At 36.7% G+C, this 27,574-nt stretch overlaps 1 long non-coding RNA gene across 1 annotated transcript; it reads right to left on the reverse strand.

Annotated features, from left to right (window-relative positions):
* LOC125755714 (uncharacterized) lies at positions 1 to 26,876 on the reverse strand. The gene is made up of 3 exons (XR_007412835.1): positions 26,743 to 26,876; positions 1,109 to 1,254; positions 1 to 324 (listed from the first exon to the last, which is right to left on the reverse strand). It is a non-coding gene; the product is annotated as an uncharacterized LOC125755714 (long non-coding RNA).
* Positions 26,877 to 27,574: the final 698 nt, after the last annotated feature.

Below are 27,574 nucleotides of genomic sequence, written 5' to 3' on the forward strand. Positions count from 1 at the left end.
TACAAATATAATAGGAGGTTTGCCTATGCCTTTGGATTGGTAAACCGAAGCGAGAAACAAACACACACCTGCGGACTAGTGGGCAGACAAGCTTTAAGTGCAGATACAAAGAGATGCTACTTCTTTAAGCGAAAAATTCAGAGCAAAAAAGAGGGAGCTTTTACAGGGGGAGAACTCTGCACAGTTATTTCAATGTTGAAGAATATCACCCTTGGCTTTCTTTTCTCGGCACAGATGTTCATCTGCATCCCATCTGATCCGAATATTCGGCTCTCTTGGCACACATCTCTTTATCTCAACTGTGTGTTCTTCCTCTGGGCCAAACTCCAGTGTCACAGATGTGCAAAGAGAGAGAAAGGAAAGAGAATATAAGGGATGGAAAAGCCTGAGCTCAAATTTATCAACAGGTCCTTATGGGTGCTGTTTATTTCCCTAAACTCCCACCTGTGCTCGTGCAAGTCTGATAGACCAATCTGGCCACAAATCTCCTCTCTGTGAAAGAATTCTTTTTCAAGAACTAATGCCTTACGGAAATAAGTCTTAAAAAAAAAAAAAAAGTTGAACACAGGATAAACCAACCGCAAGTCCTTTATTTATTTACTTAGTTTGTGTAGAAAGGGGGAACATAATTCAAAATACCCTTTGCCTTGAAGTAAACTTAAAAACTGATAAAACCAACAGAATCTTACTTTTTATACCACATCTTGTCTCTAACTCTGGGCAGCATCAAAGAACCATTGGCTATTCTTCTGTCCTAGCGGATGCATAGACTCTGGGGAGAAGCCTTTTAGTTAAGGTTCATACATTTTTCACTTTTTCAATCTCTCAATTCCCCAGTGAAAATCTCCAAATAGCCTAATTTTTTTTAAGCCCTGGGTTTCCTCAATGCATTAATTTGTGCTGTAGTATATTGTATTTTGTCCATGGACAAACATTTTATCATGGTTTCCACTTCTTACTCTCTATGATAAGACTTGGCAATTTTTTTCCCCTGTAAAGTGCCAGATACCATCTCTCACAATTCAGCTCTGCAATTGCAACACAAAAGCCACCATAGACAGTATGCAAATGAATAGGTGTGGCTCCATTCCAATAAAACTACAGAAACCGTTGGCAGGCCGGATTTGGCTCACAGGCCATAGTCTGATGATCCTTGCTGTACCCCATTGTGGGTTTCTCAGGAGAGTGTATTTCCCTTGTGACTGTTTCCACCAAATGACATTTTTCTTCAATCTGAAGAAATCCTTTTCACATCTGTAAAAAGTTGAAAGCAATTAATTCTCCTCTATTGTTTGGCTGGGATTCTCTTAATTTCATCATCATTTTTTGAAGGATATTTTCACTGAATACACAATTCCAGGTCAACATCTTCCCTCACCACTTGAAAGACACAATTTGATTGTTTTCTAGCATCTGTTGACATCAATGAGCAATCAGTTGATTTCATATAATAAAATCAAATTTCCCCAGCTGTAATCTTTCTTTTCCTTTGGCAGAGTTTAAATTTCTCCTTTTCTTAGCTTTGAGCAGTATGATTGTGATACACCAAGGTATGGTTTTTTTGGTATTTATTCTACTTGGTTTACCTTGAACTCCTTGGATATGTAACTTGATTTTTCCCCCTGAGAATAGGTAATGTCTTCAAAAAATATTTTCTTTTTCTTAAGATTTTTTAAAAATATATTTTTATTCATGAGAGACACATAGAGAGAGGCAGAGACATAGGCAGAGGGAGAAGCAGGCTCCCTGTAGGGAGCCTGATGTGGGACTTGATCCCAGGACCCCAGGATCATGCCCTGAGCTAAAGGCAGAACCTCAACCACTGAGCCACCCAGGTTCCCCTCCAAAAATATTTTCTGCCCTCCCTTTTTCCCCTTCCTATATTGGTCTCCAATCACCTATATTAAACCAGTTTCTATTTTTGCACAGGCCACTGAGTCTCTGTTCATTTTTTTTCAACCTTGGTTTTTTCAAATGTTTTTAAACTTTCCCTCTTTTTGTTTTTTGGAGGTTGTCTTTTTATTTTATTTTATTTTATTTTAAATTCAATTTGCCAACATGCAGTATAACACCCAGTGCTCATCCCATCAAGTGCCCTCTTCAGTGCCTGTCACCTAACTACCCCCTACCCCCACTCACCTCCCCTTCCACAACCCTTTATTTGTTTCCCAGAGTTAGGAGTCTCTCATGGTTTGTTTTCCTCCCTAATTTTTTCCCAAAAAGAAATAAAAGGCATTCAAATGCAAAGAAGAAGTCAAACTCTCCATCTTCGCAGATGACATGATACTGTATATAGAAAACCCAAAAGACTCCACCCCAAGATTGCTAGAACTCATACAGCAATTCAGCAATGTGGCAGGATACAGAATCAATGCAAAGAAATCAGTGGCATTTCTATACACTAACAATGAGACTGAAGAAAGAGAAATTAAGGAATCAATTCCATTTACAATTACACCCAAAACCATAAGATACGTAGGAATAAACCTAATCAAAGAGGTAAAGGATCTGTACCCTAAAAACTACAGAACACTTCTGAAAGAAATTGAGGAAGATGTAAAAATATGGGAAAACATTCCATGCTCACGTAATGGAAGAATAAATATTGTGAAAATGTCTATGCCACCCAGGGCAATTTACATGTTCAATGCAATCCCTATCAAAATACCATGGACTTTCCTCACAGAGTTGAAATAAATAATCTTAAGATTTGTGTGGAATCAGAAAAGACCCCGAATAGCCAGAAGAATATTGAAAAAGAAAACCAGAGCTGGGGGCATCACAAGGCCAGATTTCAGGTTGTACTACAAAGCTGTGGTCATCAAGACAGTGTGGTACTGGCACAAGAAGGACACATGGATCAATGGAACAGAATAGAGAATCCAGAAATGGGCCCTCAACTCTTTGGTCCACTTATACTTGACAAAGCAGGAAAGAATATCCAATATTTTTTTAAGTTGTATTTATTTATTTGAAAGAGAGAGTGAGACAGCAAGCAGGAACAGGAGGGGCAGAGGGAGATGGAGAGAGAATCTCAAGCAGCCTCCAAGCTGAGCATGGAGCCCGACTTAGGGTTCGATATCACGATACTGAGATCATGACCTGAGCTGAAACCAAGAACCTGATGCTTCACCGCCTGTGCCACCCAGGTGCCCCACAGTTCTAGTAGTTTTTATTATAGTCTGCACATTATGGCGATATGTTATAAAGCGTCTGTATTATGCCATCTTTCTTAAAATAATGGGGTGTTTTTTGGTTTTGGTTTTGTTTTTATTTTTGTTTTCAGTTTTGTTTTTTTCCTGACAGGCAGTTAAGCTACTGGCAGATCCTATTATTCCTGTGAGGCTTGATTGTTTTATTATTTCTGAGAACACCGAGATTTCAGTTTTCAATTGAGCCCTAGGGCATGGCCTTTATTCTAAAAGACAGTCTTTATCACTAAGCTGTGACTTTTCTAGGCTCTTACCTGAATGCTTGAGCTTCGCAGAGACATTTCTCCAGTTTTCCTGGGCCAAAATTCCATTTCCACTGTTGAAAAACCTTTGGTGTCACCGTTTCTCTCTCATCTCTGCAGGAAGCAATTTCTGCTGTACCTCACAGTTACTTGCCCTGCATCAGCACAAATTCTCTCAGTGGAGCTCCCTTGATAAATCCTCGTGTAGATCTGGACCTGCCTCTCGATGCAACTCCTTAATTTCCAGGATCTGTTCTGCAAATTCACATTGCTGCAGCAGCCTGAAACTCCCTGTCTTTATCTCATCAACTCAAAGACATTTCTCCTCTCCCTGGCCTCCACTTTGCTCTGCCATGAAGTCTGAACATATGTCCCCAGGCAAAACACCAGGGAATGTGTTTACCTTCTCTTGGGGTAGTTCCCTGAACTACCGATTGCCCAATGCTGGACCACATTGCGTTTCTTTAGAATACTTGTTTGCATCAGGAGGACAAATCACAGACAAACATGGATGGGAATTTAGTATCCAATTTTAAACTAATATTTATCATAGGACAGCTGCCACTATGCAACATAAGTGCCCAGATATTTTAAAGAGCAAATATAAATTACAAAGCAGTTATGGTGAAGTGAGAAAGCTTACCAGTTGTTTAATCAATCAATCAATAAATCAATCTTTCCTAAGAGTTTGATGACTGTTCATGAGCAAGTTGAGTGATGAGAACTTGTAGTAAGTGCATTGTTTTCATGTCTGCAAAAGGAGGCTCATATCTACCTGCCCCATCTGCTAAGTATGTTTTTAGGACATGAGCTGGCATAGTTCAGATAGACATGAGTTTAATTCCGCATGTGATTGATCTCTTACAGTTGTGAGAACGTAAATGAGTTACTTATCCTCTGTGAATCTGAAATTGGGATGGTAGTAACTGCCTCATACCAGTTTTAAAGAATTGAATAAGATAATTTATATAAATTCCCTTAGCTTATTAATTGACATATGGTAAATACTCAAGAAAATTTTTTTTCAAGAATATGTTAACTAATAATTATATTGGTAATGGTTGTTAATAGTAACACATAGCAGTGTATAACCAGACAAAGTGAAAAATTGAAGGTTATTAACATTGCATTACATAATCATGAGACTAGTCTCTTGTGTTTGAAAAGATGGCTGGAGATAAATTTTTTAATGACCCTGCTTTGATTCAATTCTGGTTAACTGAATATATACAATTACACAATAAGCTATCCAAAAAAAAAAAAATGCTTTTTGGATACTATTTACACAGGCAAAATGAAGAGGGAAAAAGTCAATGAGTGGAATCACCATAAACAATCAATATGAACCAGCCAGGAAAAGAAAGATTTTATCAAAATATTCTATTTCAAAAATAGTTTTTCTTACGTTTTGTCATTTTTTAAGTTTGTTTGTTTATTTTATCTGCTCTAAAGAGGTAATGCTTCAGCTTAAACCATTCTCTTTAGCTTTCATGTGGAAACACAGAAATTGAAGAAAAAAATAAAAACATTTGGGATCCATTAATATGTCCTATCAGTCCATTTGAAATTTTTCCAGCTGTCATGTTGTTATTCTAATAACTTCCTGTGCTTAGTCTCTTTCTTTACAAATCTCAATTCTAATTAAAGCGGAACTTTATCACTGAGAATTCCTGAATTACAGGGGAATGCTGAATTTTATCATAAGAGGGAAACACTGAAGGTTGCATAAACAAGTAAAAAAATCACCATGTAATGGAATATGTATGAGGCATTATGAATATATATGAATATATACTTTGGTGATCCCTTTTAAAATGTGATTTCTGTTTAGGTCTTATTGAGGACACATTTAGTGCTACATAATAGTTAACTGAGACATGTTCTACATTTTTGAGGATTAAATATTAAGAAAAAACCAATTAAGATTCACTGTGAAAATGCTAAGTTACATATTAAATAAGCAGAATAAATATTAAAACTCACAGGATTTGTACAAATTTCTCTAGAGAAGTACTCAGGTCACAAAATGGTCAGTCTGGAGATTTTGCCAACATCAAGCTAATACTGTACAAAAATGAAAGACTGTGAAAGTATGTCTTTCAAAGTATGTCTGGAAGTATATGGTAGTTCCTTGGGCTTCAGTAATCAATCTAAGTGTTAAGACTTTAAAATCAAATAATGCACTTTTTATTAATTTACTTTTTTAATGTCTCGGTGCTCTCTTTGTAGACAAACCATTTCTTTTTAAAATAATCTCATCAAGAATGCTGTTTTTGTTTTGTTTTGTTTTTGTTTTTGTTTTTTTCCCAAGCAATGTCCTTGTTTTTGTCAGAGATCCAATTCAGTAAAAAGCATTATCAAGGTTTCCGGAAAGTATGAATATATATCATGTATTAAGTCAGGATGGAATCTCATTGCCAGCTTTTATTTACAAGTTTGCTGAGAGAAGAACGAGTTGAAGTTTTACATCATTAATAAGAACTGAAGATGCTTTATGCTGCATTCACTGAATTGTAAATGTATTGCCATGCTAAATTACGGCAACGGTATTACTATTTCTTATCATCTGACCTCATATTGTGAAAGCACTAATTTTGGAAATTCTCAAAATAGTTTTGTGGGGCAGACATTAAGTTCAATTTCCTCATTTGCAACATGCAGAATAAAAGAATTTATTCATGCCACTAGAGACAACATATGCAGCAAATCACTCTGTCTTTGGATTCCAGATCTTCATTCTCCTCCTCTATGTTTGTGTTTAGCGTGGCCATTATTTCTTTTGCATGATACCCAGCACTTAGCAAAGGGCTAATTATACAGTAGATTCTTAGGAAATATGTGTTCCTTGATACACTTCTTTTGATACAAATAGAAAGGTTTTGAAACATAGATTTAATTAACTGAGAGTGAACACGTATTATTCATCAGGTTTCAATAACAAAAACAAATTGAATGTGGAGTTTTGTGTACAGGTGAAGAGATAAACACATAAGAAACGTACAATGTGTGAGAAATGTGCTTGGATAGACAAGCAAAGGGTACTTTGACACTGCAGAGTAGGGATGCTTAATTAGCAAAGCCTCCCATTATATATTATTAATGAGTTTTGTTTATATACACATAAATGAATTATACTTAGCAAAAGAGAGAGAGAGAGAGAGAGAGAGAGAGAGAGAAATACACAGTCATGTTTATAAAGACCATCAATGGACAGTGAGACTAGGAGTGATTTTTATTTTGTCAACATATCTGAGGGTCTCTATTTGTGAAAGTCTGTATAGACTGTTTAAAAACCCAGGAGCAGGTGAAGCAAAACAAGGTTAATCAGAAGAAAAAGATGTGATGATGAAGTTGCAGAACTAAAGTGATCAAAAATAGTAAAATAAAAAAAGAAAAGAAGACAGAAAACTGAAGGGATTCAGTACACACCACCCTCAAATATGCTGCATGAGTCCAACTACACGACATTTGGAAAAGGAGAAACGATGGAGATGGTAAAAAGATCAGTGGTTGTCGAGGCTTCAGATGGGGGAATAAATAGAGCACAAGGACTTTTAGGGCAGTGAAAATATTCTGTATGACATCATAGTGATGGATGCATGTCACTATGCATTTGTCCAAATCCACAAAATGTACAACAACAAGAGTGGACTATAATGTAAGCTATGGACTCTGGGGGATGTTGATGGGTCACCATAGGTTCATCAACTGTAACAAATGTACTACTCTAGCAGGGGAGGTTGATAACAGGAGATGCTATTCACAGGTGGGGACAAGGGCTTCTGTCAGATTTCTGGGGAAATCTTCATACCTTCCCCTCAATCTGGCTGTGAACCTAAAGCTGCTCTAAAAATAAATAAATAAAATAAACATCAAACAAACGAAAACACACCATATAACATTTAGCATAAGAGTTTGTAAAGAAATATCTTCTCAAAAGAGCTTGCTTAGTCTTCCCAAAGGCTTTTCTCGTATTTCCTTTAAAAAGAGAAACATTTCCAATCGGACTCTGCTTTTGTAATGATTACGTCATTCAAGTTGTCTACGGAAATGGGAAGCCTTCCTAAAACTCTCAGACTACAAATGCCAAACTTGGATTTCAAATTCATAAATCCTCAGGTGTTTGGGAAATCATCAAAGAACAAAACTAACCCTGGAGTTTCAGGATTAGACAAAGTAGTTAGTGAATAAATTGAATAATAAGAAAATTTTCTTATACCTCATAGAAATCCCTATTAAAAATTCCTCAGAGATACCTACTATTTAATCATGTCATATTCTTTAATGGATTTATGCAATCAGGTGACCAATAGAAGCCATGAAAACTTAATATCCATTTGCGTATTTATTCATTGATTCAACAAACATATACTAAGCTTATTTGTTTTTAAGGGAAAAGGAAAAACTGATGGAGAAAAGAGATAATATTAAAATAAAGAAAGGGATAAGCACTAGTAGAAAATTATTACAAAACTGAAGTGAACATATGTCTCTGGAAAAATTAGAATGGAATGAAACCAGAGGAGTTAACGAAGGATTTACACCAGAGAAATAGATCATTCTCTACTAAAATACAAAATCATTTTTGTTTAAAAATGAAAGAAAACAAGAAGGTAAATATGCATATTCGCATGTTTTTATCAGACTTATTGGTACTTCAAAAAATCCGTAACACAAAAGTCTACTATATAGAAACTTATTAAGAAGTAGAAGACCCAGGCAAACAAAGAGGCAGAACAGTATTTTGTCATAAGGTCAAAGGGGTGTTGAGAAGTCAGGTGTAATTTTATGATGATCAAATTACAGCATTTGAGGGGAAATGGGCAAGTGAATCTTGTGGCCTAATTTAGAATCTAACTTAAAATGAGTTAACTGTTCAAAAAATGTTAATAAGGAACCTAGATGAATTTTTTTAAAAAGTCAATGAAAACAAAAACTTCAAGTAAGTCCCAAGGGAGGAGGCAAAGATCAAACAACATAACAGGTAAACCAGTGACCAGAAGAATGCAAAGGATGAAATCAAAAGAGTAAGACAAGAAGGAAGCCATTTTGTACAATAGAAAATATTAAAAGATGATAGATGTTCATTGGGTTATATGAGGAAGAGGCTGGTTAAGGTTGGAATATATTATCTTGAAATTATTGAAAATAATCTTCATAAATGTCAAAGCTGATATCAATAAATATCAAGGGATAATAATATATATATATATTTCTGTCAACTCCATTTTTGCCCAATCTTCACATCAGTCTTATATTGTAGACACTGACATTATTAAGGTTACCTGCATTTCAGAGATGAGGGGACCTGAGCACAGAGTGTTAATGGTTAATTGCTGAAATTTCTAAAGTTATTAAGTGACACAGCTAGGACTTTCAACTCCAAAACCTCCAAAACTTACGCTATCCTCTCAGCAAACACTTCCTACTCCATCTGTCCCAAGGAAAAATTCTATTATCTTCCATCCCAGTGACAATCACAACTAAAATTGTATGCACGCCCTTTCTCTCTTGTATTGTACATTACTTAATTACATTACATGCATCATATAAAGTGTCCTGCTTTGTAGGTATAGCTCCGTATTAGCAAGGTATTCCTAACATTTCCCGATATCAGTGTTCTTCATCAAAAGGGACCTCTATACTACTAATTGTAGAAAATGTATTGCAAGCAAGTATGTTACTGGCTAGGACAGGTTAATTTGATCGTAGAGAAATCTCCAAGAAATTATTTACCTCCGCGGAATTTAACTATTACATAGATGAAAAGCAGAAAGAAGCATGCAGCACTGAAATAGAAATGTCTAAGTCACAGTTAAATACATAAGAACTTTCATAGAACAAGTCAAATAGATGCTAGCTCCCATCCCTATGACAAATTTCTCAACTATTCCGTTGCCCTGGGTCCCATTATTGCTGTATCTCTCAGCATGATCAGTAGTAGAATGAGTTTAAATGGAATTGGGTAAACTGTATGCAATTATATTGGAAAATTAGTTCCAAACCATTTGATGAAAACTCCCATTTTAGTAACAAACAAAATCATAGGTTAAAATTCCTAACTATAGAACATAGGAGGGCAATATGTTGTTTCCTGCTGTGTGCTGAAAAGAACCACTTTTTTGTACTAAAAAAAAAAAAAAAAATAGAAGTAGCTAAGCTCTAGGTTCACACATGTGGGGATCCATCCTTACCAGGTCTATGATTTAAATTAGTAATAGCCCTGTAATAATAATAATAATTGTATCTGTCTAATGTTTATTTTGTGTACTGACTGTGAGTCAGGCCCTGAACTCCGCTCTCCAAACGCCCGGTCCCTTGGTATGCATGGTTTTCGATTTTCATAATAGTTGAAAGAAACACATATTATTTTCGTTTTTTTTAATTAATTAATTTATTTATTCATGAGAGACACAGGCAAAGACATAGAGGGAGAAGCAGGCTCCCTGTGGGGAGACTGATATGGGATTCTATCCCAGGACCCCAGGATCACGCCTTGAGCCGAAGGTAGATGCTCAACCACTGAGCCACCCAGGTGCCCCACTACTTTCAGTTTTAAAGCAAAGAAACACAAAAATAGAACCTACAAAATGAATCAGACTTAAATTGAGTAAGTTAGTTGCGCTGACAGTCAAATCCACCAAGACTTAAATTTTGGACTTTCATCATCCATTTTATTTTCTCCTCACCTATTATGGAGTTTAGAATACTGACATATTAGAAATAGCCCCTCCAAGAAATGTGGCCGGGGATGGTCCATCCACCTTGCCATCATTCTTCCAAATTCAATCTAGTCAAAAAATCTTAAAAGCCCTAGGGAGAAGCACTACATAAGAGGGGTCACGATTCAAATGAAAGAATACTGGTTTCATCCTGTGCTCAGCAGCTTGAGATTTGATAATTTGGTGTACAATAAGCCAGTTGCATATATCCTTGCAAAATTAATGGTGCATGCATGTCATATGTGGATGCATTTGTATGTGTGTGTGTCGAGCAGGGCAAGGGTCTTCTTTTTCTTCTTCCTCTTCTTTTCCTCCCCTCCTTTCTTTTCCTCTTTATTTTCTCCAGGCAGGAGTTTGATGCCAAGCCTATTTACAAAGTTCAACGTTGGGGTCATGAGAATTTTGCTGCACACAACTGAGAGTTTTATGTTCCTGAGACTCAACAGAGCTTTTATGCTCTTCCTTCTCTTTCTTTGCTGTCGTGTATCTTAACCTCTTCTTCTTGACCTGCCCCAACTGTTATTCAGAATCAGATAGTGAAGTGTGGACGCGGACAGCTAGACATTCAGCTTATTACCTGAGAGTTACTGCGGAAACGCATTTGACAATATTTTGGTGAGTTTTTGCCGCAATGGGATCTATCCAGCTGGTTAGACCACAGTCTTCCTTTGAGCAAGCTTGATCTCCAGAAAGAAATAAGATTAGGGATTTTGGAGTGGCATAGTTCATATATATACACCAGTAAGTTTGTGATTTCAATCGATGACCTTAAAAATAAATTTATAAAGAAAGCCCCCTGAAGGGAATGCTCTTTATAGGACCAGAATCTAGAAAAAGGCTTTCTTCACTGGAGATCAAAAATAGTCCATGTCACAATTTCTAGCTGTGGGTGCTCTGTACCCTCAGGAATTAATGACTTCAGAGCCAACTTGCTTTCAGTTGTAAAAACAAGAAAAAAGAGCACCCGGGTGGTTCAGTCTAGTTAAGCTTCTGCCTTCTGCTCTGGTCATGATCCCAGGACACTGGGGTGGAGCCCTGCATTGGGTTCCCTGCTCCACAGGGAATGTGTTTCTCCCTCTCCCTTTGCTGCTCCTCCTGCTTGTGCTCTCTTGCTCTCTCTGTCAGATAAAATCTTAAAAACAAATAAATAAAAACATCAAAAAAGATTTCAAAAATATTTTTAAAAAGAAGAAAAAATATAAGCAATTTTCAATGTACAAAGAAGCTGTGTTGAATTTGTTTTTATGTCAGCTTTTTGGAAACTGAAACACATTTTTCTCCATGGAACCAATGATATATATTGTAGTTAGGTTCTTTAAAAAAAAAAAAAAAGATTTTATTTATTTATTCATGAGAGACACACACACACAGAGAGAGAGAGAGAGAGAGAGGCAAAGACACAGGCAGAGGGAGAAGCAGGCTCCATGAAGGGAGCCTGATGCAGGACTCGATCCTGGGTCTCCAGGACCACACCCTGGGCTGAAGGGGGTGTTAAACTGTGGAGCCACTGGGGCTGCCCTGTGGTTAGGTTCTTAAGTTGGTCAACAAAAAGTCTATTTAAGTAATAATATATTTGAAATATAGTGTTAATGGCACTCACCTTAGGTCCAGGTGTTGGTGGCCAAGGGCCAGAGAGAACTGGATGGAGGAACATAGGAAAATAGATTCCCCCCTCCCTTTAAAGATCTGATATCAAATCATCTGTAGATATTGCAAAAAGGCATTTAGTGGTAGCTTTTTCTTTTAAAAACAGAACACGTTTGTGTGTTTTGGAGTTTTGAAAAAGAATAAAACTTAGCATCACCATAAAATCACACACAAGAAGTAACCACTACTAGGATGCATTGAATAAGTGCAGAGGCTGGTTGCAAACAAAATACATGGTATGAATTATTTGTCTGTCTACCTATGAAAATCTCTAAAAATACATAAATACGATTTTTATTTGTGCAGACTATTTTCTGCTAAAATAGTCGTTCGGAATACCTAAATGCTTTTGTTGGGATAAATGCTTCAAATTGTTCTTGCTGGGCCAGAGTATCTGCAATGCAAGCCCTTGATGGGTATTGCCATTGACCCTTGAGAAAGGTGGCTCTATTTTATGTTTTCATCAGAAGTATGTGCAAGTAGCTGTGCTAAAATTTTGAAATAAGTTTTTGTCTTTGGCATCATTTCATTTTCCTTCCTGTGCTCTTTCTAAACCCATCCCTGTTGGTTGCTCTTTCTGGGTTTCTTCCACACCAAAGACGGTGGTACCTTGTGCACTGTAAACTTCTCTAGAAACACAGAATTACTCATCCTATTGCATTATTACTTGGAAAGCGTTCTTATCCTATTGCATTATTACACAGAAAGTGCTCTTTATCCAAATTGCCACCAGGTCTCCAAAAATTGCATGGATGCATCCGTGAAAAGCTTCCCAGTGAGTGCATCTGCAGAACTGGAAAAGGTTGGTTTTAGGAATGAACGGCACATCCTAAGGAGCAAGTATTTTCTACGGCGTGCCATCATTCAAGGTATATGAAAAGCCCAGTGTCAAAAGAAACACTAAAATACTGGATTTCTGAATACATGGAGGCTGGAGATGATGAATTACACTTATTTTTTTTTTCTTTTTTTTTTTTTTTTTTTTTTGAATTACACTTATTAAATCATTAACAAGAGCCTAAGAAATAGCTACATATTTTGACTTAGATGAGCCCATTTCTAAGATGTAATCAAAGGGCTGATGATAGATTTAAGTAAAAGGAGTTCATCTAGGGTTGTTTAAATACAGAAAAATAGGGACACCTGGGTGGCTCAGTTGGGTAAGTGTTTACCTTTGGCTCAGGTCATGATCCCTGGGTCCCTGGATCTAGCTGTGCTGGGCTCCCTGCTCAGTGGGGAGTGTGCTTCTCTCTCTCTCCCTCTGCCCCTCCTCCTGCTTGTGCTCTCTCTCACTATCTCTCTTTCTCTCTCTCAAACAAATAAAATCTTTTTAAAAAAAATAAAATAAACAGAAAAATATTAGATACAAATGTCAATCATAACACATTCATGTGAAGGAATGAATAAACACTCTTAACATACCACATGTGAGAGATGTTAATGGTATACAGGATGATGGTAATACAGTTAGATTATAAAAGTTAAAATCCTGGGTGCCTGGGGGGCTCAGTTGGTGGAGCATCTGCCTTCAGCTCAGGTCAGGATCTCAGGGTCCTGGGATCCCGTGTCTAGCCTGCTTCTCCTTCTCCCTCTGCCCCTATCCCTGTGCGTTCTTGAGCTCTCTCTCTCTCTCTCTCTCTCTCAATCAAATAAAAAAATAAAATCTTTTCAAAAAAGTTTGAATCCTCATAAATTTGTTAAAATTGGATTCCTGGGTCGATCAATCAATCAAGCTGCAGATACTAGTCATTTTGATATTGATCATAAATGGCAATTTCAACTTTCTTTTCCATACCTTGCTGCAGGATGAATTTGCACAGCTCTCAGAGCCTGAGTTGGGAAGTTTGTTTTAATAATGAGCTCTTACAGTCAAAAGTCAATAATAAACTCTCTGAGCCTGTATTTATGAATTTTTGTCAGTGGCAAACAAGCTGCGGAAAAACACACATGCAAATTAGAGTCCCCAGATCCTTAAAGAAACAACGGCCCTATTTTTGCCCCTGCCACTTCTCATCTTCAATAGTACAGGTGCTGGGTTCTTTTTCCCATCTCTATGGCCCAGAATAAAAAATAAATAAATAAAGACACACAGTCTCCTTGTCATTGCCATGCTCAGCAACAAGCATTTCAACTGGGGTTTATGAGGCAATAAATTATTGTTCCCTGTCCTGGCAAGTAGCTTTTCTGAAAGGCCACATCCGGTCTTTGGGGCACTAGCTTTTATTATGCATTTCATATTGAAACAAAGGTCAAATTAATTGACCTTATCTATGTGAAAAACCAGCTGGTTGCCTAGAGAAATAAAATCTTTTACAGAGACTTTGGGAACAAGTAAACAACAGGAAAACCCAATCCAATGGCAGCTGGAATCTGCAATTAGAAATAGAATAAATTTGGAGGAATTTAATTTTTAAACGATCAGTTAAGAATCAACAATTACATTTTCTCCAAGGAACAATAGAGCCAATGAGACTCCAAATGTTATCTGCACCTACACAAAATGTTTCCCAAATTTCTTCACGAATATTCACGTTGAGGGAGGGACACAGAAAAGTTGCAAGCCTTCCATTCTGTGGACAAATGTTGCAACCCTTTCTACATGGTTAACTAAATCATTCAACATTCCAAAGAAATCACTTTTCCATCTGAAAGAATCAAAGTCGGAATATAGTTTTATTTTCCCAAAAGAAATACAAAATAGATACTTTATGCCCTCTGAATCTCCCGTAATTATATGTACCCACCCAAAGACTGAAAATTTTAATGCAGAGACCAAATAGAATAGAAGAGGAGGCTGAGTTATTTTTCTAAAGCATCTGTTCTTCCATTTTTTCATCTGGTAAATGGGATGATAATTCTTCCATCTCATCACGTTAGGGAAAAATCAAAACAGAAAATGTAAATAAATATCTCAGCACTTAGTGTCTGGCAATGCACAATAAACATGTTAACCTTCAGTGTTGCTTTTAAAAAAGTCCAATAATGATTCAGAACCACAAAATGCAATTGTCCCCACTTGTAATACACACACAAAAAAAATAAGCTTAGGTCTCCAATTTCTTAGTTTATTGCTTTTCTCCTTTCTTTCTTAGTTTAGATATGCAAACACAGCCCTTGACACGGTTTTGTGTGAAAAATGATTTAGAGTGCTGTGCTAGTGGACAGGCATTATGAGACCATAGATAGTTGTGACTCTCCTATGTGAATTTGACTCACATGTGAATTTAACAAGTGTGCAAAGAAATAAGGGATTGGTGAGACCTGAGAGACGTACGTTCCCCATGTCTCCAATTTTAATTGCCAGCAAACTTATGACTCTTTGCCATGCAAAATAAGTATTTTGAATTTATCATATGCAAACAAAATGGGGACATTGGATTTGATGGATGAGATTTTCCTGCTGTCACAAAGCCCACATCGGGTGGAGGCCTGCTGTATCATCCAGTATGGAAAAGATTAAGCCAGAGAAGGCACATCTGCATGGTGGGACGCTGAAAAAGTTAATGGCTGTGAAAAAGGGTTTGAACTTCTAGCTGAGGTCAGAAGCAGGGTGATTTAGTGACTTTAGTAAACAGACTCGCAATGAGGTAAAATGAAATTTGGTTTCATTTTGGTCAGTACCTAGAGAAAGAACATCAATAAAGTTTTCAGTGCACAAAGGTAAGTTCAAGGCCTGCTTGGAAAGGGAATGACTTGCAAAAATCAGTTCATTGTTCTAGTCGATCGTAATTGTATCTTTTTTATTTCACCCAACTCAGGATGTAATTTTAGAAATGAGACACAGAGATAATGTGAATCAGTCAAATTACAAAGAATTCCAAAAAAAAAAAAAAAAAGAAAGAAAGAAAGAACAAAAGAAACAAAAGAAAAAAAGAAAAAGAAAGAAGAAAGGAGAGATAAGTGACCCTGGACATTTGAACATAAAGGTTGGACTGAATCTTCCGGAACCAGAAGAACTGACTCTTACCTCTTCCTTAAATTCATAGGTAAGGCAAATGCTAATCAATATGCGAGGCTGATTTAACATAACAACACCATGTTCCTGAATATGCTTTTTAAAATTCCTGGTGTTTGCTTGTGAGGTGATATCTGAGGTTAGAGGGAAATAAATTCAAAATGAAAGAACAGGTCAGAAGTCAGTAGAACAAAGCTACTGATTTTGGAGCTGGGTGTGGAGAAAAGAGGGACAGAGACAATGAGATGCCTCTGCAAAGAATTTTCTTTCCATTTCTCTAAAGATGTAATAACCAAAAATGATCTCTACTTAGTAGAAAGGACTGATGGCACGTCTCCAGAAATCTGTGTACAGACAAGGGCATGGACACAACCTCACAGGAAATATGTTACTGGATCTTGGCCATCAGGTAGATCCATTGGCTTATCAGATTTTTGGAGGGATGTGAGATTCAGACACAGTTGCTGGTATTTCACAGGCATTCATAGGAGTCTTGGAGGAGTGATCCTATGTCCTTTGCTGCATAAGAAGGCCAGTTTGGGGACGGAAGGCTGATCAGATTCCTGTAGCCTCCACGTCTCCAAGCTTCCTGGTGGAAAGCAAGAACGTGCGTGAGCTGCTTTGACTCCAAGTACCCCAGGAACCGCCAGTGAACCTGAAAGCCCCCACATCTGGCTACAGCTTGCCCTTGTTTGCTTTACATTCTGCACACAGACGACCACCCTGGCTGTGAATTCAGGGATGGCCCAGCCTTCTTGACGCATGGTCAGGGGAGGTGGGGAATCTGTAAACTCACCTGGTCCGAGGGTGAGGCCCACCACATTTTTTTTTAACCCGCCTTTGTTTTTGTTAGTGTTAGTCCTTTGGAAAAGGGTTTCTGCAGCAGCGAGCACACATTCATCATCCTTTCTCCTTTGCTTATTCCTTCTCCATCAGGTATAAACTGTGTCCTGGCCAAGAACTGGTCAGTGCATTACAGGGACGTTCCCAAACACATAACCCTACAGAACAGAAACTTCTGGGTAAGATGCCTCCAGTAACAACCCACTTTCTGCAGATTTTGTTTAGCTGTGTGGCCGTTCAGATGGTTTCTTTTCCAAAATTATCTTCTATCTAGAAGAAAAAATTAAATACAAGAGCAAACTCTCAAGGAGCATAGACGTGATGAAGTCCAACGTGTTGCACTTAAAAATCAATGTTTGGGAATAAGACAAGCAGAGATTATATAAGAGAACTGGCAACCTGAATGCTCTGGGAGTTAATAGACAACAGAACAAGCTGCTCTTTTGTATTTTCAGAAATTCATTAGTTTTTTTTTTTTTAATGGTGTATATACAAAACTGAAAAGGAATCAGTCAAGAAACAGTTCTTAAAAAAAATCAAACAATGCAATCTTTAACCTTTGTTTCTTTTCTTTCAAAACAAAAATAGGACTGTTTTTGTGGGAATTCAGATTCCAGGGACACAGCATCAGGGAAAGTAGTTGAACAGTGAAAAATTATATTGAAACATTTGTCTGTCCCCACACTGGACATATTTCTGGGCACAAATGACAGGATGAAATGCTATTTTCTCATTTATTTGTTTGTTATAGGTGCCTTTAAGTATATCGTCAAGTAACTAAAATTTTCTGCTATATTAAGAAAACCCAAACAAAAACAGTACAACAAAAACAATCTAGATTCACACTTTTTTCCTTTTATATGTTAAATATGTAAAATATAATGTGTGCAGGAAAAATCTAGATTATGTCTAGGAATCACACACCACTGCATCTGTTGCCACCTTCCTGGCCTCTCATTCATTCTTCTCCTCGCTGAAGGGTCAGTAGGATTGTCTCCTCTCCCTTGTTGGGGAGGTTGCCCCATAGAAGCCCATTGATCTGCCTCCTACCCACAGAGTAAGGCTTCGCAGAATTTTTCCAGAGCATATATTACATCTTATCTTTCTCAATCATAAGTGTCCAGAAGTCATTGTCTAGGTTTTTTATTTTTTTTTTAAGATTTTATTATTCATTCATAAGAGACCCAGAGAGAGAGGCAGAGACACAGGCAGAGGGAGAAGCAGGCTCTGTGCAGGGAGCCTGATGCAGGACTCGATCTCAGGACCCCAGGATCACAACCTGAGCCGAAGACAGATGCTCAACCACTGAGCCACCCAGGTGTCCTTATCCAAGTGTTTTTCTTTTCTTTCTTTTCTTTTCTTTTCTTTTCTTTTCTTTTCTTTTCTTTTCTTTTCTTTTCTTTTCTTTTCTTTTCTTTTCTTTCTTTTCTTTCTTTTTTCTTTCTTTTTTTCTTTCTTTTTTTTTTTTTTTACCAAAAATGCTGTCTTATAATTGTCTAACGGTTGGGAGAACTTGATTCACAGAGTTGTCTACATTTCTGAGGAACAGCTTTCTAACTACACACTTAAGTCTGCAGATATTATAGGACTGGCTCTATTAAGCCTAATCCCTGAAAATTCCACTTATGGGAACTGCTGCTCCAAATAACCTGGATAAAGATTAAATAGATGGATATGGACATAAAGCAAAGGAGAGTATAATGGGGAATGTGGTGGTTGGACATCACTAACAAGGAAACGAAATGCATCTTTTTGAAATGCGCACCATTGCCATGGCTGTGGTTGGCAGTGTATGTGGGAAGTGTTGCTCAGACATTGTCTAAATTTCAACTGCAGAAAATATATGTGCAAATAAAGAAAAGTAATTAGACCCTATTGCTAGAGACAAATAGTGTTGTATGTTTAGCACTAAATGTTCAATGTTTCAACTGTGGATGGTAGATTTTCTCTATTTAAAAGAGGCAAATTGGGATCCCTGGGTGGCGCAGCGGTTTGGCGCCTGCCTTTGGCCCAGGGCGCGATCCTGGAGACCCGGGATCGAATCCCACGTCAGGCTCCCGGTGCATGGAGCCTGCTTCTCCCTCTGCCTGTGTCTCTGCCTCTCTCTCACTGTGTGCCTATCATAAATAAATAAAAAATTAAAAAAAATAAAAAATAAAAGAGGCAAATTGAACACCAATAAAAAATAAATTTATTATTGAAAAAAAAAAAGAGCCAGTAGAGGGCACCTGGGTGGCTCAGTGGTTGAGCTTCTGGCTTCGGCTCAGGTCGTGATTCCGGGGTCCTGGGATCGAGTCCTGCATCAGGTTCTCCTGCAGGGAGCCTGCTTCTCCCTCTGCCTATGTCTCTGCCTTTCTCTCTGTGTCTCTCATGAATGAATAAATAAAATCCTTAAAAGAAAAATAAAAGAGCCAGTATCGATATGGATTTTCCTGACAACTGGGACAGGAATAAATTCTCAGATTTCTAGCATCTTTTAATTTGAAAAGCAGGTAAAGATGTATTTTACACACGACACATATCTAAAGAGCTTTATAACTTTTGTGATAACTCCAGAAAATGGACAGCTCATTATTTGTGTATTTCAGTACCATCAGCATCTAACATAATGTGGTCCGTGGCAGTGAGTCCATAAATATTAATTTGTCAAATTATGGCTGAATCACTAGGTTTCCCTTTGTGCCGACTTATGTCTCATATAATCTTTCTGAAAACAGTCCTGGTTGCCTCTCCTACCTGTATCAATCTTTAGGGAGAAAGTTTACACAGAGAACAGAGAATTTGATTGGCCCAGTATCCAAGTCATAACAAATATCTGATTGCTCAAACTAACAAATGAAATTAATGAATTGGAAACCTCAAAGTCAGCTTTTTTTTTTTCCTCTTGGAGATAGGAATCTATTCTTAATTCCTCTTTTTGGGTTTTAGAGATCGCCTTCCTAGTGACACCTTGCATTGGCCAATAGCAGAAAGTGCTTTTATTTCCTGAACGATTCAAGGTGTAAAAAGAAAGTGGCAGGAAGAATGCAGATTGGTCCTGTAAATGGTAGCATCCAGTCTAAATGGTTTGTCTGTACTTAAACACATCACCCATACTGAGGCACTGAAGCATCGTGCTGATGGTTTTAGACTTCCGTGCCTTGGTAGGTTCAGACATTGCATGCTACACTTACGTCTGGGGAAAGATAGATGTCTGTTAATTCTCCAGATGTGCTATCGGTCCAACTACACTTAGATTCACGTCTGGAAATGTTTAAAATAAATGGCTGGATTTTTTTTTCCACTTTATTTCTGGATATCTTAGTATCCTGGATTCCTGTCCACAGCCAGTTTGTATCTTTCTTGATCTTCATCACCATACTAGGAATTCTCCCTCCGACTATCTATATAATAATGACATATCATAGCATTTTTCAAAGGTCGTTTGTTTTCAAAGGGTTGGGTTAGATTTTTTTTTTTTTTTAACTTCGGATGGAAGAGTGGATTTTTACTGATGTGCTGATACTTCCACCTAGTGGCCACAGTGGAGGGTACAACTGTCTTCTGTTGGACAACTACAAATACATTCCTGGATCTTCTATAATTCAATCAGTTGGGAAATATTTCTGGAGTTCTTTCCACTCACTACACGAAACAAACAGAACATAATGAATAAAACTGTCTCGCTTTAGAAGTAAAGATAAGATAATGAATTTAAAAATACTCCAATATGCTTACTGAAATGCATGGTTACCTATTGAATTTTTAATAAGCATATTTTTAGAACGATTGTATATTTACAGCACAGCTGCAAAGATAATACAAGGGTTCCTGTATCCACTTCATTCAGCTCCTCCTTATGCTAACATCTTACTTTTTTCATGGTGCTTCTGTCAAAACCAAGAAATTGACTTTGGTACCTTATTATTAACGATTAGTAGTGTCTTCAGACCTCATTTGGATTCCACCCGGTTTTCTACTTATGTTCCTTTTCTGTTCCAGAGTCCAATTCAGGATACTACATCACATTTCATTTTATGTCTCCTTGATCTCTTCTGGTTGGTTCTTTTTAATATATCAAATTATTGTACTCTACTGCAATTATTTGGGTAGCAATAAAAAGAACAAAAAGAGAGTACAATATGTGTATCTGTGAGTGAATTAACTATTATATTCCAAAGAGATTATCTTCAAGGTTTGAAAGATGTTAAGAATTGGGGAAATGACAATGTTTGGAAGAACAGAATGAGAATGTGCTGACTCCTTTTCAAAATAAGAATCTGGGAACAACATTTTCTTTGTTCGTTTCTGGTTGGCCTTTGAGCTCTTCTCACAAGGGACCAGTGCTACCCTGAGCTGGTAGGTGACCAAGCTGCTACTTAATGGAAAAAAAAAACAATAATTGGAAGAAGCAGCAACAAATACCACATTTAAGAAGATCAGAAGAGGGAGCTTCATGGTTAAAAAAATATCAATATCCTTTCAGAACCCAGATGTACATCTGTATCTAGCGAGTGTAGACTGCCTTAGCCCACAGTGACTTACAACTCTCCAGGTCATCACAGTCTACACCACTTGATTGGCAAATAATAACTTCTAATCTGAAGTTATACTGATGCTATAGTATAACTTTTATATTTAACTCACAAATACTATTTGTGGGACTCTCCACCCAACCACTTTGTAATCACTCATAATAAAGAATAATGTATTTTACTTTGATCCTGTTATGTGCTTCACATAAATATAAACTGGAAGACAAAAATCATCTACTCACCCATTCACTCATTCATTCGTCCCACAAATATTCAATGTCTATCACAGGCAAGTCATCCCTCTAGTTGCTAGGTAGGCAGAGAAAAATAACAACATCCCTGATTTTATGAAACATCACAGACTCTGAGTTGGAAATAAAAATTTCCTGATTGGCCATGAGAGTAAGCATCTCTCTACTTTTCTCTTCTGCATTACTTTTTCTCTTTTGCAATCCACTTGTTCTGTTGCTACTTTCTACGACCAAGCTCAAGAGTCTTATAAAAGGCTGCTACAGGATCAAATGGAAGAGCCAAAAGCATGCAGCTATAAGATAAATAAGCTGAGTGCCTCTGGTTGTATCAGAGCTCAATTTCTAAATTATGTGAGACTTTTTAAGAAAGACTCCAGTGGTAAGGGGATGGCAGTTTGGTAGCAAATGAGCACCTGCTTTTCCAGAAAAAAAAAAAAAAACTTATTTTAAATGCAAAGAAAACCATTATTAAGTGCTTCAGGTAGAGTCAAGAATATATAAAAATTTAGTTTATGATAAAGATAGCTAAATAAGTAGGGAAAGAAAGAAAAATTTAGTTTATGATAAAGATAGTTAAATAAGTAGGGAAAGAAAGACTCGTTCACAAACATTGAGGAAGAAATTTTCTTTCTTTGAGGAAAGAAAAAACAGATTTCTCCTAAATCACAAAACATACTGAAAAAAATTAGATAAATTAAATGGTGTGGAAGGAAGAGGACGCCGTCCAACATTTGAAAAAAAAAAAAAACTGAATTCACTCCTTACATTGTAAGATTTTTTTAAAGTAATTTCTACACCCAACATGGGGCTTGAACTCAAGCCCTGAGATCAAGAGTTGAATGTCCCACTGACTGAGCCAGCCAGGCTCCCTGAATTTGTTATTTACTTAAGGAGGCAAAGCTGTGCTTTTTTTAGGCATGGTTTCCCTGATTGCAAGGCAGGAAGCTTATCTTAATAGGGATTTGGAAAGGGTAGAGTTCAAGGCTTTTATAGTCAGGAGGGGATCTATGTCAGCTATGGAAGTATTGGAATGTGCTTCTCCAGGTGGGCTTATTGTTGATTGACTGACTAGCTTTCAGAAATGGTTGTGGTGGCCGTAATGCACCATCTGAGCTTCAAAAATGTGTGGCTTTACCAACTGTCTGCTTTCAGAAGCATAACCATGGACTAGAATTGTCACCGGTCTTTAAACAGACTCTGCAGATAACATAATGAAGAATGGGCAAAAGATTTGATCAGGCATAATATATATATATATATATATATATATATATATATATATATATATAGTAAATATATATAGTAAATATATATAGTAAATATATATAGTAAATACATATATATAGTAAATATAGTGTGTGTGTGTGTATATATATATATATAACGAATAAGCATAGGTAGGTAAAAAAGAAAGATGTTTGGTACCATTAGTCCTTAGAGATATGCAGTCTAAAACCACAATGAGAAACCATTACTTGAATTAGGCTACAGTGAAAAAGATTGATCATAGTAAGTGCCGGAAGGCACTGGAATCCTCATATACTCTTGGTGGGAACGTAACATGGTACCATCTGTTTGGGAAAAAAAATTGATGGTTTATTTAGGAAGTTAAATATACATCTGCCATACATTCATGCCATTCTAGTTCTACATTTTTAACAGAGAGAAATGAAAGCATGCGTCCGTACAAAGACTCATACACAAATGGTCATCGCAGCTTTATTCGTAATAGTCAAAAAATGGAAACAACACACACAATGTTTACCAAGAGAGGATGGATTAAAAAAAAATAAGCTATCTCCATATGATTAAATACTAGTCAATGAAAACGAATGAGCTATTGATACACCTAGCAACGTGGATGAATATTAATAACTTAGGCATGCTGAGTGGAAGACATCAGAAAGGTATATACTTCAACCTTCTATTTTTATCAATTTCTAGAAATACAAACTAATTTTTAGTGACAGAAAGTGGTTGATGTTTACCACATGAGTGGTGGTGGTGGTGGTGGTAGAAATTACCAAAGGGTCTGTCTAGGAATGAGATTCGTGAGTAATATGGTAAATCCATGTTTAACTTTATAATAAGCTGACAAACATTTTGTATTCCCACCAACAATGAATGAAAATATGCCTTAAAATTTTATATAATATATCCTTGTTGGATTTCAGTATTTTCATTTTTCTTTTTTTTTCTTTCTTAACTGTAGCCATTCTAATAATTGTATAGCAGTATTTGTTGTGGTTTAAATTTACATTTATTTTAAGGCTAATAATGTTGAGCATCTTCTCATATGGTCATTTGCCATCTGTATATTTCCTTTCCTGAGGTGTCTGACTATATTGCTCTCTCTTTTTAACTTAAATTATTTTTATATTGTTATTTTGTAAGAGACCTTTATATATTTTGGACACAAGTCTTTTATCAGACATGTATAACAGAAAAATATTTCTTCCCATTTTATGGCTCGTTTTCCCATTCCCTTAGCAATTTTCTTTCACAGAGCAAATATTAATGGAGTCTTTAATTTGAATGGAGTCTCATTTACTTTTATAGATTGTGATTTTGGTTTTATATCTTAAGATCTCTTTGCCTAACCAAATGCCACAAACATTTTCTCCAGTGTTTTGTTTGAATTTTTCTATATTTTTGTGTATTAATTAGGTGCATGATCTGTTTTGAATTAATTTTGTATAGGGTATGAAGTATATAGTATATCTCTTAGTCTCTCTCTCTCTCTCTCTCTCTCTCTCTCTCTCATAGAGGTCTAAACATTACCATCACTATTTCAACGTGCTGACTAGGATTGGTGGTGGTGGACTGTGTTGCCATATTTGTGATCTGGGGATAAAAATAACCATTAAGTCTATGCCAGTTGTAGTTTCTTATTATTGTCAATGCTTTCCAGGAACTTAAAGAAACTTCTAGTGAACTAGACGTTGTTATGATAGATAAATGTTGAATTTTGAGTGTCATCTGTTGATTAATTAGGTTGTTTTGGTTGTCACATCTCCTATATACTTGCTGACTTTCTGTCTACTCCTATCATTTGATGGGAGAAGAATGTTAAAGTCTCTGAGGAAATTGATAAGCTTGTCTGGTTTTCTTTTCAGTTCTATTATTTTCCTTTATGCATTCTTGAATACTTTTGTTGGGTAAACATTTAGGATTCCCATGTTTTATTGATGAATTGACCATTTAATCATTATGAAATGTTCTTTTTTTTTCCCTCTGTCATTTTGTTTCTGAATTTGTTTCATATTAATATAGCCACTGCATCTTTATTTTGATTAGCATTTACATGTTATATTGTTGCCATTGTGTTTTGCTCTTAATCCATCCATGTCATTATATTTCAAGTGTGTTTGACAACTCATTGGAAATAATGGTAATGTTTCTCAAATAATGGGGAACAATCCCAAAAATTGGGTTTTGTTAATGTTATTCGGTCTGACAATTTCTGACTTTGAGTCCTTGTCTTTAGGCCATTGGTATTTAATGGGACATTGATATGATTAGACTGGGTCTCACACTTTAAAAAAGTTTCTGTTTATATGTTCTTTTTGTTCTTCTGTATACCCTTTTATTATAGACTATTTAAATATGTTTAGTATTCTATTTTAATCAGTCTATGTATTGGTTTAGGCTCTCTCTACTTGTATTATTAGAAGTAACTCTAGGGGTGATAATACACACATCTATCTAATTTTTCAGTCTGACATTATTATTTTACCAAATCAATTGAAGTTTGGAAATATTACAATCATAGAATGACTTTTACTTTATACAACCCTTATGTCATAGTTGTCATACATATATTACATTTGCAAAACATTGAACATTGTCAAAATTTTTGCTTTCAGTACTCTTCATACTTTGAAAAATATAGGAAGAAAAAAACATAGTGTTTCCTTACTCAGATATTTTTCCTTTCCATGGCTTTTCCTTTATTCTTTTTTTTCTTTTTTTAATTTTTTTTTTTACGTTTTTATTTATTTATGATAGTCACAGAGAGAGAGAGAGAGAGGCAGAGACACAGGCAGAGGGAGAAGCAGGCTCCATGTACCGGGAGCCCGACGTGGGACTCGATCCCGGATCTCCAGGATCGCGCCCTGGGCCAAAGGCAGGCGCCAAACCGCTGCGCCACCCAGGGATCCCGGCTTTTCCTTTATTCTTAAATCTCCAACTCTCTCTATGGTATAGTTTTCTTCTAGACTAAATAATAATATTAGCATTTCTTTTGGAGCAACTAATTCTATTATAACTCCTACAACTCAGAATGTTTTAATTCTCCTTCATTCCTGAAGGATATTTTCATTAGATATAAAGTTCTGAGTTGATAGCTACTTTTGCTATTACATTGAAGATGTTTTCTACTGTCACCTGGACTCCACGTCTTCTGCTGAGTCATCTCTAGTCTTTAAATCATGGCCCCCAAATATATATGACACTTTCACATTTTTCTCATCTTTGGTTTTAGATGGTTTGTCATAATATGCCAAGCATGGTTTTCTTTGACTTTTGGTTTCATTTTATTTTTCTGTTGTTATCCAATACCAAGGTTTCTTTGAAGCAAGTTCAAGTAACATGAAGACAGAAAAACAAAGCAAGAAAGCAATGTAGTTTACCCAGAATTTTCTTTCAATTTTTCCCTACCAACTATAATCATTTCATCCCTTCCACTCATTCCATAACTGACTCAAATTATGATTCTTCTCTTCTACTCCATAAATAATACTTTTGCCAATATCTCACATAGTATCTATTTCAATAAATGTAATGGAAACATTTTGGTCCTTATGTTTATGGATCTCTCTGCTGCAGCTTGTAACACATTTGACCACTCCATGCTTCAAGAGAATTATACTGGCTTATGGAGCACTACACATTTGATTTCCTGGTGCCCCTTCCCCTTTTCTAAACCAGTTTCTCTTCATCTTTTAGTTCCATAAATGCTGCGAGGCCTCATAGTTCTCTCTCAGTCCTTATTTTAATACCATTCACAAGCAATGTAATCAATGTCATGGTTCATCTTTATCCCATAAATGCAACTCACAAATATACATATGTCCAACAGTGTATCTTTTTGCTGAACAACAAACCAGTCTAACCCAACCATCTATTGGCCATCTCTACTTGGATAGCTCTCAAATATCTTGAAGTCAGCATTGCCAAATTTGAATTTGCATTTCCCACCAAGTATGCTCTTCTGCCATTATTTAAAGCACTTTCCAATAAATAATAATATACTGTGCCTAATCAGAAACCAGAAATCTTAGCATGGGTATAAATCTTCGTCTTAACGTGCTCATCTATCGGGTAGCACACCTTGTCAATTCTCCCGCCTAGATACCTCTTAGGTGAGTGGATATGACTCTTTTCTCACAGCTGCCATGTGCTCTAATCCAAATCACCATTGCATATTAGTGCAATGCAATAGTCCCTCTCACATGTTTCCTTGTGTCCACTATTGCTCCCACTCACCAATTCTCAGTGAGGCCAGTTGGCGTGATCTTTGAATATGCCAACTGGACGATGTCATCTTCTTTCCTGAAATAGACAATAGCTCCCTGTTGGCCACAAAAAATAAAATCCAAAACACAGCCTAGAGAGCTGCCCTAATCTCCCCACTGACAACACATCTAATGTGTTAATTTTCTGTTGCTGCCTAAGCAAATTCTCACAAGCTCAGGGACCTACAACAGCCAAAATGTATTCTGCGCATTCTCATATACTTCTTTAAGTCAGAAATCCAACACAGATCTCACTGAGCTAAAATCAAAAAGTGGAGCTGGGTGTGTTCCTGTCTATAGGCTCTACAGGAGAAGCCATTTCCTTGCGTTTTCTAGCTGCTTGATGCCACCCAAATTCCTTGGCTCATGGCCTCCTTCATCCATCATCAGAGGCAACAGTGATGCGTCAATTCCTCATAATTTCTTAGACTTTTCCTCCTTCTTTTATCTCGTCTGTCTACCTTACTCTTTTCCTCCCTCCCCTACATTTAAGAGCTCACATAATTAGATTGGGATCATTTCTGTATTTGAAGGTCAGTGGATTAACGATCTTAATTCCATCTGCAACCTTAATTAGCTTTCACCAGATAAGTGTTCACAAGTTCCAGGATTAGTATATAAATCTCTTGGAGAGTGGACATTATTCTGCCCATCACATCATTACATTACTGT

This window comes from Canis lupus, chromosome 9 (assembly GCF_003254725.2).
Source record: "Canis lupus dingo isolate Sandy chromosome 9, ASM325472v2, whole genome shotgun sequence".
NCBI classification, from domain to species: Eukaryota; Metazoa; Chordata; class Mammalia; order Carnivora; family Canidae; genus Canis; species Canis lupus.